Source organism: Hypanus sabinus, chromosome 20 (genome assembly GCF_030144855.1).
Source record: "Hypanus sabinus isolate sHypSab1 chromosome 20, sHypSab1.hap1, whole genome shotgun sequence".
Classification (NCBI taxonomy): domain Eukaryota; kingdom Metazoa; phylum Chordata; class Chondrichthyes; order Myliobatiformes; family Dasyatidae; genus Hypanus; species Hypanus sabinus.
This window is the reverse complement of record NC_082725.1, coordinates 16,205,854-16,223,557: the sequence shown is the minus strand read 5'-3', so window position 1 is coordinate 16,223,557 and position 17,704 is coordinate 16,205,854.

The window sequence follows — 17,704 nt, the reverse complement described above, 5'->3', positions numbered from 1 at the left end:
TAACTGATGACCTCTGGTTGTACCTCCAGTTGTCTCGACTCTCATCTTGCCACTGGATCCAGATAGACTAGGATGAGAGAGTGAGGTCGATGACCTGCGCAACTCTCCCTCACTTTAATCAAACTCACGCACACATCGCAACATAGCCATATAGTCGTAGGTTTAAGGTGAGTGGAGCAGGGGGGCTAAGCACACACAGCCCTGTGGTGCACCAGTGTCGATGGAGATCGTGGAGGATCTGAGTGGCATCTAAAAGTAAAGAAATCCAGGATCCAATTGAATCTCTCTTTCCTTTATTACCTTTGATGGTTTTTTCGCATCTAAAAATTACTTATGTATTTCTTTCTTCAATGCATTCAGAGATTTACCCTCTACAATCCTCTGTGGTAATGGATTCCACAATTTCTACATCAGTGAGTGAAGAAAGTATTCCTTATTTGAGTCCTAGCCTTCTTGACCTCCCCTCTTGTTCACTCATCCATCCAGGAAATGTGCTCCTCACATTCAGTCTGACTGGAAAGGTCAGGATTTTACACATTTTAATGAGATCCTTTCTCATTCTAACTTTGAGTGAAAAGTGACCTAGTTGACAATTCTACTATGCCAGGCGTTAGTTTGTTGAACCTCTGCTGCACTTCCACCATGGAAAGTACATCCTGTCTCAGATAAGGGGGTCAGAATTATACACAACTCCTATACAATCAGTGTGTTTTCAACAACAGTATAATTATAGCTTGCTCCATTGCAGTCCAGCTCCTACCTGCAGAGGCTGAGATGGTTGAGAGCAGGGAGGAGCGGCAGCTAGATACAGACAGGATGAGGCAGTGGTGAGGATAATGGATAGACTTGAAAGCTGATGTGAGAAATGATCAAGGGACATGAACAGCTAGACTCTCCAACAAGTTATCAGGAAATTGACATTGACATAAGGGAGGATCATGTTTTTTTGGGATTTCTCAAGTGCCTTCAGTATCATACAACCCTCATTGCTAGGGGTAAAGCTCCATTCAATGCAAATTGGTGCTTCCATCGTATCCTGTATAATGGACTACCTGACTGATAGACCAGCCATAGTTATAAGCAGCACAGGGGACCGTACTGGCTCCTTTCCTGTTTACCCAGTATACCTTGGACATCAGATACAACACCAAGTAATGCCATCTGCAGAAATTCTCTAATGACTCAACAATAGTTGGGTGTATAAAAGGAGGATTGGAGGATGAATACAGGGCCCTGGTGGAGGACTTTGTCATATGGTGCAAACTGAATTATCCGCTGCTCAACATTAGCAAATAAAAGAAGGTTGTGATGGAGTTTAGGAAGTCTAAGCCTGCATTGCTTCCTGTTACTATTGATGGTGAGGACCTACAAGTACCTGAGGGTGCACCTGGATAACAGAATTGAATGGAGCATCAACACAGAGGCTGTGTACAAGAAGGGTCAGAGTTGTCTCTACTTCTTGAGGAGAATGAGGTCCTTTGGAGTAGGCAGGCCTCTCCTTCATAGTTGTTGGAGGAGAGGCCTGCCCACCAGTCTGTTGTCGCCAGTGTAATCTTCTACGTGGTGGTGTGCTGGGGTAACGACATCAAAACAGGTGATGCTAACAGGCTCAATAAACTGATAAGAAAGGATGGCTCTGTTACGGGAGTCAAATTGGACACACTGGAGGCTGTGGTAGAACAAAGGACCCTACAGAAAATCCTGGCAATTCTGGACAATATATCTCAACCTCTGCATGCCTTCTTGGCTGAACAGAGGAGCACTTCTAGCAATAGACCAAGATAACTGTGCTGCTCCAAAGAGTGCTATATGAGGTCATTCTTACCCTCAGCCATTCTACTCTATAAATAGGGAAATGACGTTAGCCTGTTTGTGGTAACTTTTCTTTGACTCTTTGGACACTAGCTCACTTTTTTAAATATACAGTATTTCTGTTTTTGCAATTTTTAAAAATCTATTCAATATACGTAATTGATTTACCTGTCTATTTTTATTATTTTTATTTTACTTATTATTTTTTCTCTCTACTAGATTACGCATTGCATTGAACTGCTGCTACTAAGTTAACAAATTTCACGTCACATGCCGGTGATAATAAACCTGATTCTGATTCTTTCTACTTCTCTTCTAATATTTATAACTGTGCACTTGTAATGCTACTGTGACACTGTAATTTCCTTTGGGATCAATAAAGTATCTATCTATCTATCGGTTAGTCACAACATCTTTTAGGGGACAGAGTACAGGGCATGGATTGTAATGTACCTCACTCAATGCTTTGACAATCTTGGCAGTTCTGGTAGGTTCTAATAACAATAGATGTTGTAGGAAGCAGGAGGTTCAAGCAAGGATTGCTGTAAGACTTCTAACGGCAAATCTAGCTTTATCTATATATTAATTAAATATGAACGATGCTACCAATACAAATCTGGTTCATAGCACAACACAAATCCAGGATTGCCTTTTCTCTAGTGCAATCAACCACAAGTTACTCTTAAAAATCCATCTTGCAGTCATTTTACCACTTCCTTCTCTTAGGATCCACCACCAACTTGATTTGCCCAATCTACCTGTGTATTGAAATCCTCCATGGGCATCACAACATTGCTCTTACATACCTTTTCTATCTCCTCTGGTAATTTGCCCATCACATCCTGACTACTATTCAGAGACCAGTACATTGCTCCATTCAGGGTCTTTTTACCTTTTCAATGTCTTAATTCTATCTACAAGGATTCTATATTTCATTTACAGAACTATACATAAGTACAACATGGGGTGAGGCAAATTGGCAACTGCAAATCAGACTGTAGTTTGGTCTAACTTACATTAACGGATTGGGGCAGTTGCCTTGGGAACGGGGTGGCTGAGGCTATAATGATCAGGGTGAAGCTTGAGCAACTGACAATCAGAGATCATTTGACAGTCATGATGGATGGGATGAACAGGTGGGAGCAAACACAGAGGAGAGATTTTGGATACTTCTGGTTTTCTTGAAGGTTCTAGTAAGTTGTGTTAATGCTTCTGGTTTTCTTGAAGGTTCTAGTAAGTTTGTTAATGCTGATGCAGGGCCTCAAGTCTCCAGCTATAACCAAAACCAGTATGAAGTTGTGGTGAACTATGTGCCTGTTGGGACACGCCCCTGCTGACTGCTCCTGTGGCTCCTCCCACAGGCCCCTGTATAAAGGAGATCTGCGGCCTGACGCTCGGCCTCAGTCTCCAAGACCTTGTATGATAGACACTCACTCCTGGTTCCTTCTTCCAGTCAATAAAAGCCGATATCTCGCCTACATCTCAGTGTGAGTTATTGATGGTGCATCAGAAGTTTTATATATGCAGAAGAATTTTGCATAAGGTCTGTCAAAAAGTGTAGTGCACAGAAAAATCAAGTGCAGTGCACATATCCAGTGGTCTCACTTAGTATATGCATCGTGCCCATAACCGACTAGGAGTAAACTTCATGAAGGATTTAGCTAATGCATTGAGAAACTTTATGACAGAGCGACTGAACGTATTTTCCAACAACTTGTCCTGCTAATATGAATTGAATACGGAGGCTTTGGGCCTAGTCCAAGGACTTGGATTTTAGGACTCGATTTGGTTCGGAATGCTGTTGTTGTTGCTTGCTTCTATTGCTTGCATGATTTGTGTTTTTTCCCCTCTTTCTCTGCGCGTTGGGTATTGGTTTCTATGTTTTTTTAATCGGGTTCTTTCAGGGATCTCGCCTTGGCGCTGCCTGTAAGCGGACAAATCTCAAGATTGTATAATTTATCCATTCTTTGATAATGTGTGTGTAGGCCTCTGTTAGTCTCGATAGACCATGAGTTTGCACCTTGGGAAGTTTCCAGGGCGCAGGCCTGGGCAAGGTTTTTTTAATGGAAGACCGGCAGTTGCCCAAGCTGCAAGACTCCCCTCTCTACGCCACCAATGTTGTCCAAGGGAAGGGCATTAGGACCCATACAGCTTGTCTTTGATAATAAATATATTTTGAATCTTTGAACTATTTATATTTAGCAAGAATGTTTTGCATAAAAATCTATTCACATGGTGCACTAGAATATTATATATTGTGATTAAAAAATCTCAGCCTACACATTTAATAAACAATTAGAAGTTCTTTAAACTTTTCCATAAAATATATTGCTGTACATTTAAGTGTTTGCCAATATGAACATACACAGGAGTTCTCTGACTTGCAGCACTGGACGCTGCAAGCGAATATTCTTTCCAGACAGATGCTGGTGATAAAGAAAATGTCAGTAAAAATACTAAAGCAGCGTGTCGCAATAGCTTTCTGTCAGATAGAGGGAAAGGTAAAAAATGTTCTATCATGTCCAACAAGGTGTTCTTTTTGAGATTTAAAGATCACTGCGCAACTTTAAACATGTTTGTCACTTTCCCTGACTATAACTATCTGAAGCTTCACAAGAACTTTATCAGCTTGGTAAAAGAAGTCCATTCCCATTTATCTCAGCCAGGTTCCCTTCAAAGCCAACAAATAAATTATAGTGTACATTTGATACAAATTGATTTCTTAACTCAAATAACAATGTTGTCCTCCCGGTCAGGCCATGTGTCACTCACTCGCCGGTCTGAGTGAAAGGCTCAATCTGTCTCTCTGACAGAAATAGTCCTGACACATCTTGCCAAGGAATGTTAATAATCCCAACCCGGCCTATGCCTTTGTGGACAAGCAATGATAAGAAAAATCAGTTCCTCCTGTCAGACGGTGTGAAGGCTTGATCTGTGTTCATTTGAACAAACCATTGGGCTAGGAGCTACTGTCCCATTTTATGTAGTAAATGAGAGAAAATAAGATCCAGTTACTGCAGTACAGAAATGATCGCTATGATGAAGCTGAAGTGAGACCATTGAATATCTCAAGCTGATCTTATCTGCTGCCACAGAAATGAGATATTGGCAGGAGTCGTTGAATTTGTCACACCTCAGGAGGTTAAAAAGGTTGGGAGGCAGGCCGCAGGCTAATTGGATTTGTCTGGGCTTGATAAACATTGAAAGAACAATATCCAGAAAAAAATACATATAATCCTTGATTTTTTTTTGTAACATTTAGATTAGAAAACAACATGGTTTATTCTTGGCAATTTTGACATCTCACATTTTTTAGTGACACATCCAGAAATGGTACTTGTGACAGCAACTTTAATCAAGCAACATTTAACCCCTTTGACCTTTAAAACCATTCTGTCTTAGCAACCAAACCCATGTCCAATCATTGAAAATTTAGCAGAAATTAGATAGGAACTTGATGAACCATTAAATATATCCTATAAAAATAAAACATAGATCCAGTCTGCCTCTGATATGGCAAATAGAACGTGTGCATATGCAAAGTGTTTATAAAATGATACAAAGTGCAACCCTTAGAAATGGGAATAGTAACCAAAAGGATGCTGAAAATAACAGCTGTAAATATAAGAGAGGTTAATATTTTGGATAAATACATTTTTAAGTGAAGATTGATAACGCTTTAATCAAATATTTCCACTGAAACATTAATATATGTTTCCCGCTTCAATGGACGCCATAAAAATCTCTGTTTTGACAGATGATATCATTATAAAATTATCTCTGAAAATGTACATTGCAAATAAAGTTAAATCAGCTGGCCGATAGACAGATTGGTGCTGTTCTTAAAATATCTCTTGCATGTTAGCAATAAAGGTTTAACTAAAGTACCATAGCTATTTTTCGTAGTGAAGGTGCTGTAGAAATCAATTCTTCTGTTGTGGACCTGTATACTCTCCAGAGTTTTGCTCATTTGTTCATTTTGTCAGTACAGTTTTGTTGATTTCTATCCTGTTTTGAAAAATGTCATCCGATACCTCCTCTCTGCCACTCCCTATTTGATCTTCCAGGTCCCGCAAACCCAAACTGCTGAGCAGGGGAGTAAGGGAGCAAAAGGAAACTAAATCTGACTTCAACCCTTCTTCAGAGAGTCCATCTTTGGTCTTAATGTACAACATGAGCTAGAATCAACATTAACATATCATAATATGGTTGGCAAACTCAATCTTCCTTTGAAGTCAAGTTTATTGTCATTTAACTATACACATGTATATAACCCTATAATGTATATAGAATGGAGATAACGTTTCTTCGAACTGGGGCTTAAAGCACATAACACACAATAACTTTTGAAGGGTAGGATGAAATCTACAGATGAATCACACATAAATAACAAACTAAAGTGCATTAATATTAAATGTTGTAATATACAGAATAGATTAACCAGTGATTCTTTGAATATGATGCAGTAGGGAGTTCAGAAGCCTAATGGCCTGGGGGAAGAAACTGTTTTCATCCTGACTGTTTGTATTTTTATGTATTGTAGTTTCCTGCCTGATGGTAGAAAGTCAAAGAGCATGCTGGGTGGATGGGTGAGATTGTTAATAATATTAAGGGTCCTGTGTATGCATCGCACCTGATAAATGTCCCTGATAGATGGTAGGGAGACCCCTATGATTCCCTCAGCTGTTCTCAAAGTCTTGTGTGGGAACTTCTGGTCTGATACTCGACTGCTCCCATACCAGATGGAGATGCAACTGGTCAGGATGCTCTCAATAGTGCTCCTGTCAAAGCAATTAAGATTGTGAGGGGAGTCTTGCTTGCCTCAATTATCTTAGGAAGTGGAGGAGCTGCTGAACAATTTAAAGCTAGATTTACTCAGACTCTCACAACCATAAATGCACTTAAAGCAAAGTGTTTTAAAATTAAGGAAACACCTCAATAATAAGCATTCAATGTTACTCGTGTAAGTTCATCTGTTTTACCCTCCATAGATGTTGCCTGATTAAAGTATTTCCTGCTTTCATTGCTTTATTTCAGATTTCCAGGATCTGCAGTGTTTGGATCCAATATTTACATTAGTTATCATTTGTTTTAGGTAGATATGCAACTTATAAATAAGTGAGTTGTATCTATCGAAGAATGGTCATTATACTTTCCAATGTCGAAGAATCAGTTTTGATTTTCAATTCTTTCTTTTCTAATCAGACAATCATTTGTTGCCACTTGACTCTTAATGAATGCAGTTTCATTGAGCCTGGATCCCTTGGGACTGCAGCTCATTTTGCTAAAGATTGACCAATAATAGACTTTGTAGGTTTAGAAGGAGAATTAACATGTGAATCAAGGTGAATGAAAAGGCATTTCTCATCCTCGTCTTATTTTTGTTGATTTGTCTTTAGAGTGACTCGAGCTTTTGTTTTGATATTTGGCTGTGAACAAAATGCATACAATGAGTTAGAATTCTGACAGTTATAATCTATTAAATGCTATTGATTTAAGCAGCATACAAGAAATATTTAGTTAGTTCTGTAAAACACTAAAGGCATTTAAAGTATAAGGATATATGATTTGTTTACAATATATAAAATATCTAAGAAGTTGTCATTCCAAACAAAATCCAAAAGTTGTACCAACTTCAATGTTGTGTTCAGTGTATAAAACTGAAAGTGCAATCTAGAAATAAATTGAGTACCATTTATTTCATGATACTGGTGGCCTTGATTCAGATCTTAAAAGAATGAGGGTTGTTTCCTTTCAAAATATTAATCTTTTCTCTTTTAGTAGTTTCCTCATGTGTTAAGTATTTACAGTTTGTTTCTTTGCAAAATTTTGGTTCAGATTTCTACCACATTAGTTCTGGTTCAGCTGGCTGCACTCGGGCCACTGAGACAAAAGATTTAGTCCAAGAATGCAAATGAAGTTTATGTCACCCAGCCTCAATGTAATATTTATGTACTGAGTGGAGATGGATAAGATTGGTTGTCCGATGTGGCCAAGTGGGTCAGCAAATTTGCAGATGACACCAAAATTGAGGGTGTAGTGGACAGTGAGGAAAGCTATCATGGCTTGCAGGCGGATCTGCAGCAGCTGGAAAAATGAGCCGAGAAAAGGCAGATGGAATTTGATGCCTTATCAAACCCCATTTTTTGTATAGCTGATGTGGCCTCCACAGCCAGTTGTTGCAATGGATTTCAGAGATTTACCCCCTTTGGCTAAAGAAATTTACCCTCATCCTTGTTTTCTGTAGGGATATCCTTCCATTCTAAGGCTCTGTCCTACATTCTTCCACTATTGGGTACATCATCTCCACCTATATTCATTCCCCCTAGGCCCTTCAATATTCCATAGACAATAGACAATAGGTGTAGAAGTAGACCATTCGGCCCTTCGAGCCTGCACATCTACTATGAATACCCGGTACCTGCCTTGTCCCCATATCCCTTGAATCCCCTATCCATAAGATACCTATCTAGCTCCTTCTTGAAAGCATCCAGAGAATTGGCCTCCACTGCCTTCAGAGGCAGTGCATTCCAGACCCCACAACTCTCTGGGAGAAGTTTTTCCTTAACTCTGTCCTAAGTGACCTACCCCTTACTCTCAAACCATGCCCTCTGGTACTGGACTCTCCCAGCATCTGGAACATATTTCCTGCCTCTATCTTGTCTAATCCCTTAATAATCTTATATATTTCAATCAGATCCCCTTTCAATCTCCTTAATTCCAGCTTGTACAAGCCCAGTCTCTCTAACCTCTCTGCATGAGACAGTCCGGACATCCCTGGAATTAACCTCGTGAATCTACGCTGCACTTCCTCTACAGCCAGGATGTCCTTCCTTAACCATGGAGACCAAAACTGTACACAATACTGCAGGTGTGGTCTCACCAGGGCCCTGTACAAATGCAAGAGGATTTCCTTGCTCTTGCACTCAATTCCCTTTGTAATAATGGCCAACATTCCATTAGCCTTCTTCACTGCCTGCTGCTCTTGCTCATTCACCTTCAGTGACTGATGAACAAGGACTCCTAGATCTCTTTGTATTTCTCCCTTACCTAACTTTACACCGTTCAGATAATAATCTGCCTTCTTGTTCTTACTCCCAAAGCGGATAACCTCACACTTATTCACATTAAATACCATCTGCCAAATATCTGCCCACTCACCCAGCCTATCCAAGTCACCCTGAATTCTCCTAACATCCTCATCACATGTCACACTGCCACCCAGCTTTGTATCATCAGCAAATTTGCTGATGTTATTCTCAATACCCTCATCTAGGTTTCAATGAAATCCCCACCCCCTCATTCTTGTAAACTCCACTGAGTACAGGCCCACAGCAATCCCTTATTCCTTATTCACTAACCCTTTCATTCTTGTAGACCTCCTCTGGAACCTCTCTAGTGCCAGTACATCCTTTCTTAGATAAGAAACCCAAACTGTTCCTAGTACTCCAAATGAGACTGATCACTGCCTTAAAAAGCCTTAACATTACAACTGTGCTTTTATATTCTAGCCCTCTTGAAATTAACGCCAACATTGCATTTTTTGGAGATTTTTAGCAAGTTAATATTCTCTAAACCCAGCCAATTCTTTAAATTGTACTCTTAATATAATGGATAATTAGTGGTTACAGCCTGTAAATCAGATATGTTAAATTATATTTCATTTTGTTGCTAACCAGCTATTCAACTGGGCATTTAAATCCTCAAATTCTGCCAAGGTAATGGAATACAAACAGAAAATGCTGTAAAAACTCAGCAGATCTGTTAGAATCTGCACGAAGAGAAACTGCTGGTGTTTTTGGTCAAAGATACTTCATCGCAACTGAAAAAGCAAGGAAGTAAGTGTCTATGTGACAGACAGAGAAGGTGGTGCTGATGATGAATGGACCAACGGGACGTCTGAAAAATGGCGACATAATGCGTTAAATAGAAGGATAAAGATACTCCTATGGCTGTGTGGTGTGTTGTTCATGTCATGAAGTCTGGATGATGTTGTATGGTTTGGTATGCTGGGACACAGGCAAGAGGAACAGCAAGCAAAATAGGGCCAATCGTGATACCAAAGGTTTCACAGCACGCATTGAAATGTCATGTTGAACTGGTTTGCTGAGGCATTGCTGCTGCACTGTCCCTATCCATGCTCTTTAACATCAACATCAGCCTAAGAGAGTTCAACGTTAGATCAAAAAAAACTGAGGAGGCATGACACTCAATAGATAAATTCAGAGGAAATTTGTTTAAGAAAGAGCTGCGCTACACGAGAACGGCATGTGTCACAGAGAACAAGCGGCAACTGTGAAAAGAGAGAATGAGCAACCATAGACCCAACACTAACCAAAGCCACCACTCACTGTTGCCCACACCGCACCGGTGAATGTGGATTCTGAATTGACCTCTGCAGCCAAATGATGCCCCCACCAATAGATAATCCTTCAATAAAACATCATATTCAACTTGATTGATCACACTACTATACTAAGACAATACCTTCACATCATTGCAATTTTTGATATATATTATATTGGTGTCATAATCTTATATTTTATTTTCTTAATGATTACAGAAAGACGGTTGGGAGATAGAAAAACAGTTGACATTTTGGGCCAAGACCGTTCATCAGTCCAGATGAAGGTTCTTGGCTTGAAATGTCAATTGTTAATTCATTTTCATAGGTGCTGCCTGACCTACTAAGTTCCTCCAGCACTTTGTTTGTTGTTCTGGATTTCTTGAATCTCTTGTGTTTAGGAGAGAGATGGACAGGGAATTCCATTTCTCTAACTTGGCTAACCGGTTCATAGATATTTTCAGCAATTTAATCTCCTTTTAAGAGCAGCATCAAAACATTATTTTAAGTGCAATGCACACACACAGCTCTGAAAAACTCAGCAGGTCAGGCAGCATCTATGGAAAACAGTCTCGGTTTGGGCCAAGACCCTTCTTCAGGGCTTTCATTTCCCAACTCTTTCCTTTTGAAGATTGCATGGAATATGAACGTCATATCTGAAAATCCTGAATTCACAACTCCACCATTAACCTGGAAGAGCTCTTGTTCTAAGATTATCTTCTCAGGAGGGTATAACTTTATTAAGCTGTACGATATGATGGCTGGCTCTTCTGCTCATTGCATCTACACTAAATGGTTTAAATGGATTGTGCTTTGCTTTCCAGAACCAGCTGGGAGGATGAAGTTCAATCCCCACCACTATCTGGAAGGAGTTTGTTCACTGGCAACATGAAGAATCTTGGACATTGTAGCCTTGAACGTGCTAATGCAATGCTAAGCGAAATCTTTTCCTTTCTTAACACAAGATTCATCAAAGGAAGAAAGCAAATATCATCTACATTCTTCAGGAGGGTCTCAGCCAAAATGTTGACAGTTTATTCATTTCCATAGCTGTTTCCTGACCTGCTGAGCTCCCCCAACATTGTGTGTGTGTGTGTGTGTGTGTGTGTGTGTTGCTTTAGATTTCCAGCATCTGCAGATTTTCTTGTGTTTTTAATTATTGCTAAATAGACATTCAAATTTAATAGTATTGGGAGGAAAATAATCCCTACTTCTCCCTTCAATACAAGACAATCCTTTGGCTTTGCCTCTATATTGTGGACTTCTTACTAATCTCTAAATTATTATGTCTCAAAGGATTTATTTTGAGCATGAAAAGAACTAGCTCCTTTATAAATTGTTAACATCATCACAATCCAGTTACTAAAATACTGTGGTAGTGAATGGAGAGCAAAAGAGAAACACCATAATAAGGAGCATTATTTTTAATCTTGTCTTAAGTGGCCAATTCAAAGGTTATAATCCTTAACCCCAACCCAGCTTCAGTTTATGAGCTGTTGAAAAGCTTGTTCATGTCATTGTTAACTTTTGAGTTGACTATTGAAGTCCCTTCTACATCCTTTCACATATTTTTTAAACTTAAGCTGATCACTGACTTGATTACAAGTATTCTAACTCGTATCTATTATCTATGCTCACTGACTTACAATGAACAGCAATATCTCATTATTAAAATATCTGCCCTTTTATTTAATCCTCTAATGACTTACCCCACACTAACTCTATAACTTCAGATTTCAGATTCATTTATTTATCACATGTACGTTGAAACAGACAAATGAAAAGCATCATTTGTGTTAACAACCAATACAACTGAGGAATGAGCTGGGGGACAGTGTTGCCCCACTATATGCCCACAACGTTCAGCAGAACAGCACAAGCAACCAAAACAGGAACAACAGTAACAAAATAAAACAAGAACTGCAAAACAAGCCACTTTTCTCCCTCCCGCTTGAAACCTTCAGCCTTTGATACCTTAGATACAGGACTGGCAGCTTGATGGGCTGAAGATTCTGTTTCTGTGCTCCATGACACTATGATTCTAAAGCCATGATCCTTCAGTTCCAGTTTCTCATGCAGTCATAACGTTTAACACTCCGCCTCAGGAGATCCTCTCACCAGAAGCATGGACTTACTTTTTAAAATTCCTGTACTTCTCAACTTCCCTTTGAGCTTAATGCACTCCTCAACACCTACCATTTTGTCCAAACTTTTCTGCATTTGCCCAAATGACTAAATAACAAATTTTGCTTCTAGTTATCCCATGATGAACCTAGGATCACTTTAACACATCAAAGATTCTCTATCAATTCACACTGTTGTGAAGTGCACACAATGGATAATGCATTACTGAGTTAACAGTGGGAAGATCATTAGCACTGTAGCTTTCCACATGAGATGTTGTCATGGTTTCAATATATCTATACTAAAGAGTCAATAAGACCTAAGAGAAGAGCTCAACATTTATTGACTGTTGATGGAAATGGTCGTTAAGCACATTTGAGAATGATTAATGCTAAGTTAATGAAGTTGTAATGTGTGGAAATATCACTTTCTAGGACTCTACAACTCAAGTTCTCAGCATTAATTGTTCACTTATTATTATTCTTAGTATTTTCACAGTTTGTCTTTTGCACTTTAGTTGTTTGTCAGTCTTTCTATTTCATTGATTCCTTCGTACTTCTTTGTTCTACTTTGAATGCCTGCAAGGAAAAGTATTTCAGGGTAATATTTTGATAATAAATTTATTTTGAACTTTAACTTTGAACATTAATGTATCCCTGGACCTTTTTCTGTCATGGAAGAGGAAAACAGTAATAAGCAAGTGTATGGCAACTTGACATTTGTACAGTATTATTGGTTTATTTAGCTGTTGATTTTAGAACTCTGCGATTGTAATGGGAAATAGTATCAACTGTGAACATTGCAGATTCAAGGAGTGGTTTTTACTTGTGGTGGGAAGTACAGCTGAGGTTAATCCCCCAAGTCCAGCATGAAAAATTATCTAAGGATAGTTAAATCATGTGCAACAGCTGTCGGTGTTGCTAATATATGTTCTTGAAATGCTATGTTTTCCAGTAAAAGAAAAACTACAGGCTTTGATGAGATTTTAAAGCAGGCCAAATGCAACACTTTGAACAAATCAGAATCAGAATCCCTGACTTATAATTGACACAATATCACTGATGCATAATTTGTATTTTTGGGCAGCAGTACAGTGCAAAAAACCTTACTGTAATTACAAAACTAATAAGTCATGCAAAAACAAACCTCATGGTTTATGAAATGTTCAGCAATCTGATGATGGAGGGGTAAAAAGCTGTTTCTGACTCATTGTGCGATTCTCCAGGCTCCTGAAAGTCCTTCTTTCAACAGTGGTATGTCCTTGGTGATAAGGGTCTTTATTTCCCACCGCTGTCTGGAAGGAGCTTTCACATTCTCCCTGTCACCATGTGGGTTTCCTCTAGATGCTCTGGCTTCTTTCCATCATCCAATGACGTACCATTTGGTAGGTTAATTGGTCATTGTAAATTGTACAGTTATTAGCCTAAAGTTAAATTGCTGGGTGGCACAGTTCAAAGGGCTGGAAGGATCTATTCTATGCTTTATCTCAATAAATATATTAATTAATTATGGGTGATGTTTTCTTGAGGCATTGCCTCTTGAAGATGTCCTCAACAGTGAGAAGAGCTGTGGTCATGAATATGCTGGTTGAGTCTACATCTCTCCTGCGATCCTTTGATTCCATACTAGGTTGTGATGTAGCCAGGAAGAATGATTTCCACCATACATATATAGAACAAACATGAGGAAATCTGCAGATGCTGGAAATTCAAACAACAACACACACAAAATGCTGGTAGAACACAGCAGGCTAGGCAGCATCTATAGGAAGAAGCGATGTTGACGTTTCGGGTCGAGACCCTTCGTCAGGACTAACCGAAAGGAAAGATAGTAAGAGATTTTAAAGAAGAGGGGGGAGGGGGAAATGCAAAATTATAGGAGTAGACCGGAGAGGATGGGGTGAAGCTAAGAGCTGGAAAGGTGATTGGTGAAGTGATACAGAGCTGGAGAAGGGAAAGGATCATGGGACAGGAGGCCTCAGGAGAAAGAAAGGAGGGGCGGGAGCACCAGAGGGAAATGGAGAACAGGCAAACAACTAAATATGTCAGGGATGGGGTAAGAAGGGGAGGAGGGGCATTAACGGAAGTTAGAGAAGTCAATGTTCATGCCATCAGGTTGGAGGCTACCCAGCTGGTATATAAGGTGTTGTTCCTCCAACCTGAGTTTGGATTCATCTTGACAGTAGAGGAGGCCATGGATAGACATATCAGAATAGGAATGGGACATGGAATTAAAATGTGTGGCCACTGGAGATCCTGCTTTTTCTGGCTGACCGAGCGTAGGTGTTCCACGAAACGGTCTCCCAGTCTGCATCGGGTCTCGTCAATATATAAAAGGCCACACCGGGAGCTCCGGATGCAGTATACCACACCAGCCGACTCACAGGTGAAATGTTGCCTCACTTGGAAGGACTGTCTGGGGCCCTGAACGGTGGTGAGGGAGGAAGTGTAAAGGCAGGTGTAGCACTTGTTCCTTTGGAGATACTACATCTCCTAAAACTCTTAATGAAGTTAACATAGCCAATGGCTGTACCTGAATAAGCTAGATTTTATGAATCCTAATTTATGCTGAATACCTGGTTCGTCAGGAGTAAAGATCAGAAAAATACCATTGAGTTTCTCAACTACAATGACAGAAGATCTACCATTTCTGACACATGCAAGAAGGTAGGATCCTGAGCTGAGGAAACCAATAAACTATCATCACCAATCTACGTAGAGTTCACCTCTTCTAAAATGATGGTAAAGGTATTACCATTACTTACTTGAATAGAAGGGAAGCAATTAGATTTCCTAATTTTATTCAAGGTCTAATACCCCCCTCTGGAGGTGTGAATTTATGGGTAGTTTGTGAAAATTAGGATTAAATACATTTTCTTATACTCCACAAAATAAAGGATAGTGGGGATTTGTGCTCTGCCACAGAGGGTAAAAATCAATGGGCGTTTGATGCCCATCAAATCTTCCCGAGAAAGATGTTCTGGATGGAAAAAAAATGTATGAAAATAAATAAAAATGATAAAACAATTATACTTTTAATACTGTGTTCATCTCTTGATAAGCATGAAGTGCGGTGATGTATTATAGGCATGCCACAGCTACAGCAATGTATTGCTCCGGTCACCAAAACTACAGAAGGTATGGTGGTAGCGAATGATCACACTTCTGTAACAGCTCCAGAACAGGTTAGAAACTGAGTGTCATCCCTTTACAACCATTGGATAAACTTGGAAATGATTATTAAGTGAGTTTTGACAGCAATAGAAATAACAAGAAGGGTGTTTTTTTTTACATAAAGGAAGGTTTTATCTACCTTTGCAAACGGCACTGGAGTGTAGCATTCATAAATCTCTTACCTGTAGAACAGCTATAATGATAAGTTTAAGTTGATACGGTGGGAGAGTATCAATGGGATATAAATGCAAATATGACAGTCTACTGATCTTATATTTGATTGTTGGATATAAAATAAATATTGTGTCCAATTCTGTTCACTTCTTTAATTAAAATATAGATTCATATTTTGATTTATTTATCACATATACATTGATCAGTGAAATGCACCATTTGTGTTACAATTCACACACCCAAGTATGTGCTGAGATCAGCCTGCAAGTGTCAGGACTCGACTTCTGACTGACCACAAGCATTCAGAAAATCGGAGGAGAAGTAGACCATTGACCCTATCATGACTGGTCTGCTGTTCAATTTGTTCCTGATTGATCCACAATACTTCTGGCCTCTTTTGTACCAATTCCATATAGCCTTCAATTCACTGACTTTAAAAAAAGCCTATTTGGTTCAATTTGCCACCCATGATAAAGATAGCTTATGAAAACTATTCTACAATGAATTAGATGAATCCATATCAACATTCTGCAGTGCTTTCAATAGCAATATAGTTATGCACAATCTAAAATTAATAGTATTACACAGCACTTACAAACTATGTTTTAAAAATGAAAAATTCTTTATTTCAAACAAAAGCAAAGAGCCAGTACAAGATTTCCCGTTAATCACTATTCAGTTTTTGGAATTAATCTCAGTTTTGGCATTAGATATGTTGAGGCAATAACAAAGGTACAGATGAATTTTAATTACACTTGCGATTTAGCCGTGATCATGAAAGATTTGTGAATGATCAACAATATCCTGGTGATCACTACAAAAGCAGTCATCAGGAATATAGAAGGTGGTTTGATCTGTTTTGTTTTTAATGGTCTGCTGAATCCTTCATTTTACAAACAGTGATAGGATTCCCACAGAGCATTGGCAATGCTTTCTCCAAATAAACCGAGCCGTGTGCAGAGCGGAGCTTATTCTGAGCCGAACACTCTCCAAAGCTACATGGATGCAATGGTGTGTCATGAGATTTTCAAAATATTTTGGCATTGGATTACCAGATACTGAACTACTTCAAAGTAGGACCTCAATCCTAAATATGCAATGTATTTTCATCCAGTACTTTATTTCCACTTAGGAGACCACTTCAGCCCAACGAGACTACGACAGCATATCCCATTCCTGACTACTTTCCCTTGTAATTCTTCTCCCCACATTCTTATTAACTCTCACCAGACTAACTTGCATAAAGAGCTGGAGGAACTCAGCAGGTCAGGCAGTATCTATGGAGAGGAATAAACAGTTGATGTTTCGGGCCGAGACCCTTCACCAGGATTCTAACTCTCACCTGCACAATCAATGTCAAAACTGCAAAAATTTCATTATCTCACTAGTTACGCCAAGTAAACTGTACTTTGGTGAAGAGACTTCTAACATACAAACATGCAAACTCAGGTTCACACAGATGTACATCTAACAGTTTCTTCCCCCAAGCTATCAGACTCCTCAATACCCAAAGCCTGGACTGACACCTTGCCCTACTGTCCTGTTTATTATTTATTGCAATGCCTGCACTGTTTTTTGTACACTTTATGCAGTCCAGTGTAGGTCTGTAGTCTAGTATAGCTTTCTCTGTGTTTTTTTTTATTACGTAGTTCAGTCTAGTTTTTTGTATTGTGTCATGTAACACCATGGTCCTGAAAAACATTGTCTCATTTTTACTATGCACTGTACCAGCAGTTATGGTCGAAATGACAATAAAAGTTGACTTGACTTGACTTGATGTACATACATCACACATACAAATCAAGTTTATTGTCATTTCAACCATAACTGCTGGTACAGTACACAGTAAAATCGAAACAACGCTCCTCTAGGACCCTGGTGCTACATGAAACACAAAACTACACTAGTCTACGTGAGACAGCACAAGGCTACACTAGACTGCGTAACACATAAAAACTGCACTAGACTACAGACCTGCACAGGACTACATAAAGTGCACAAAACAGTACAGGGCAGTACAATAATTATGTAAACAAGACTGTAGGCACAGTAGAGGACAAATTACAATATAATAATA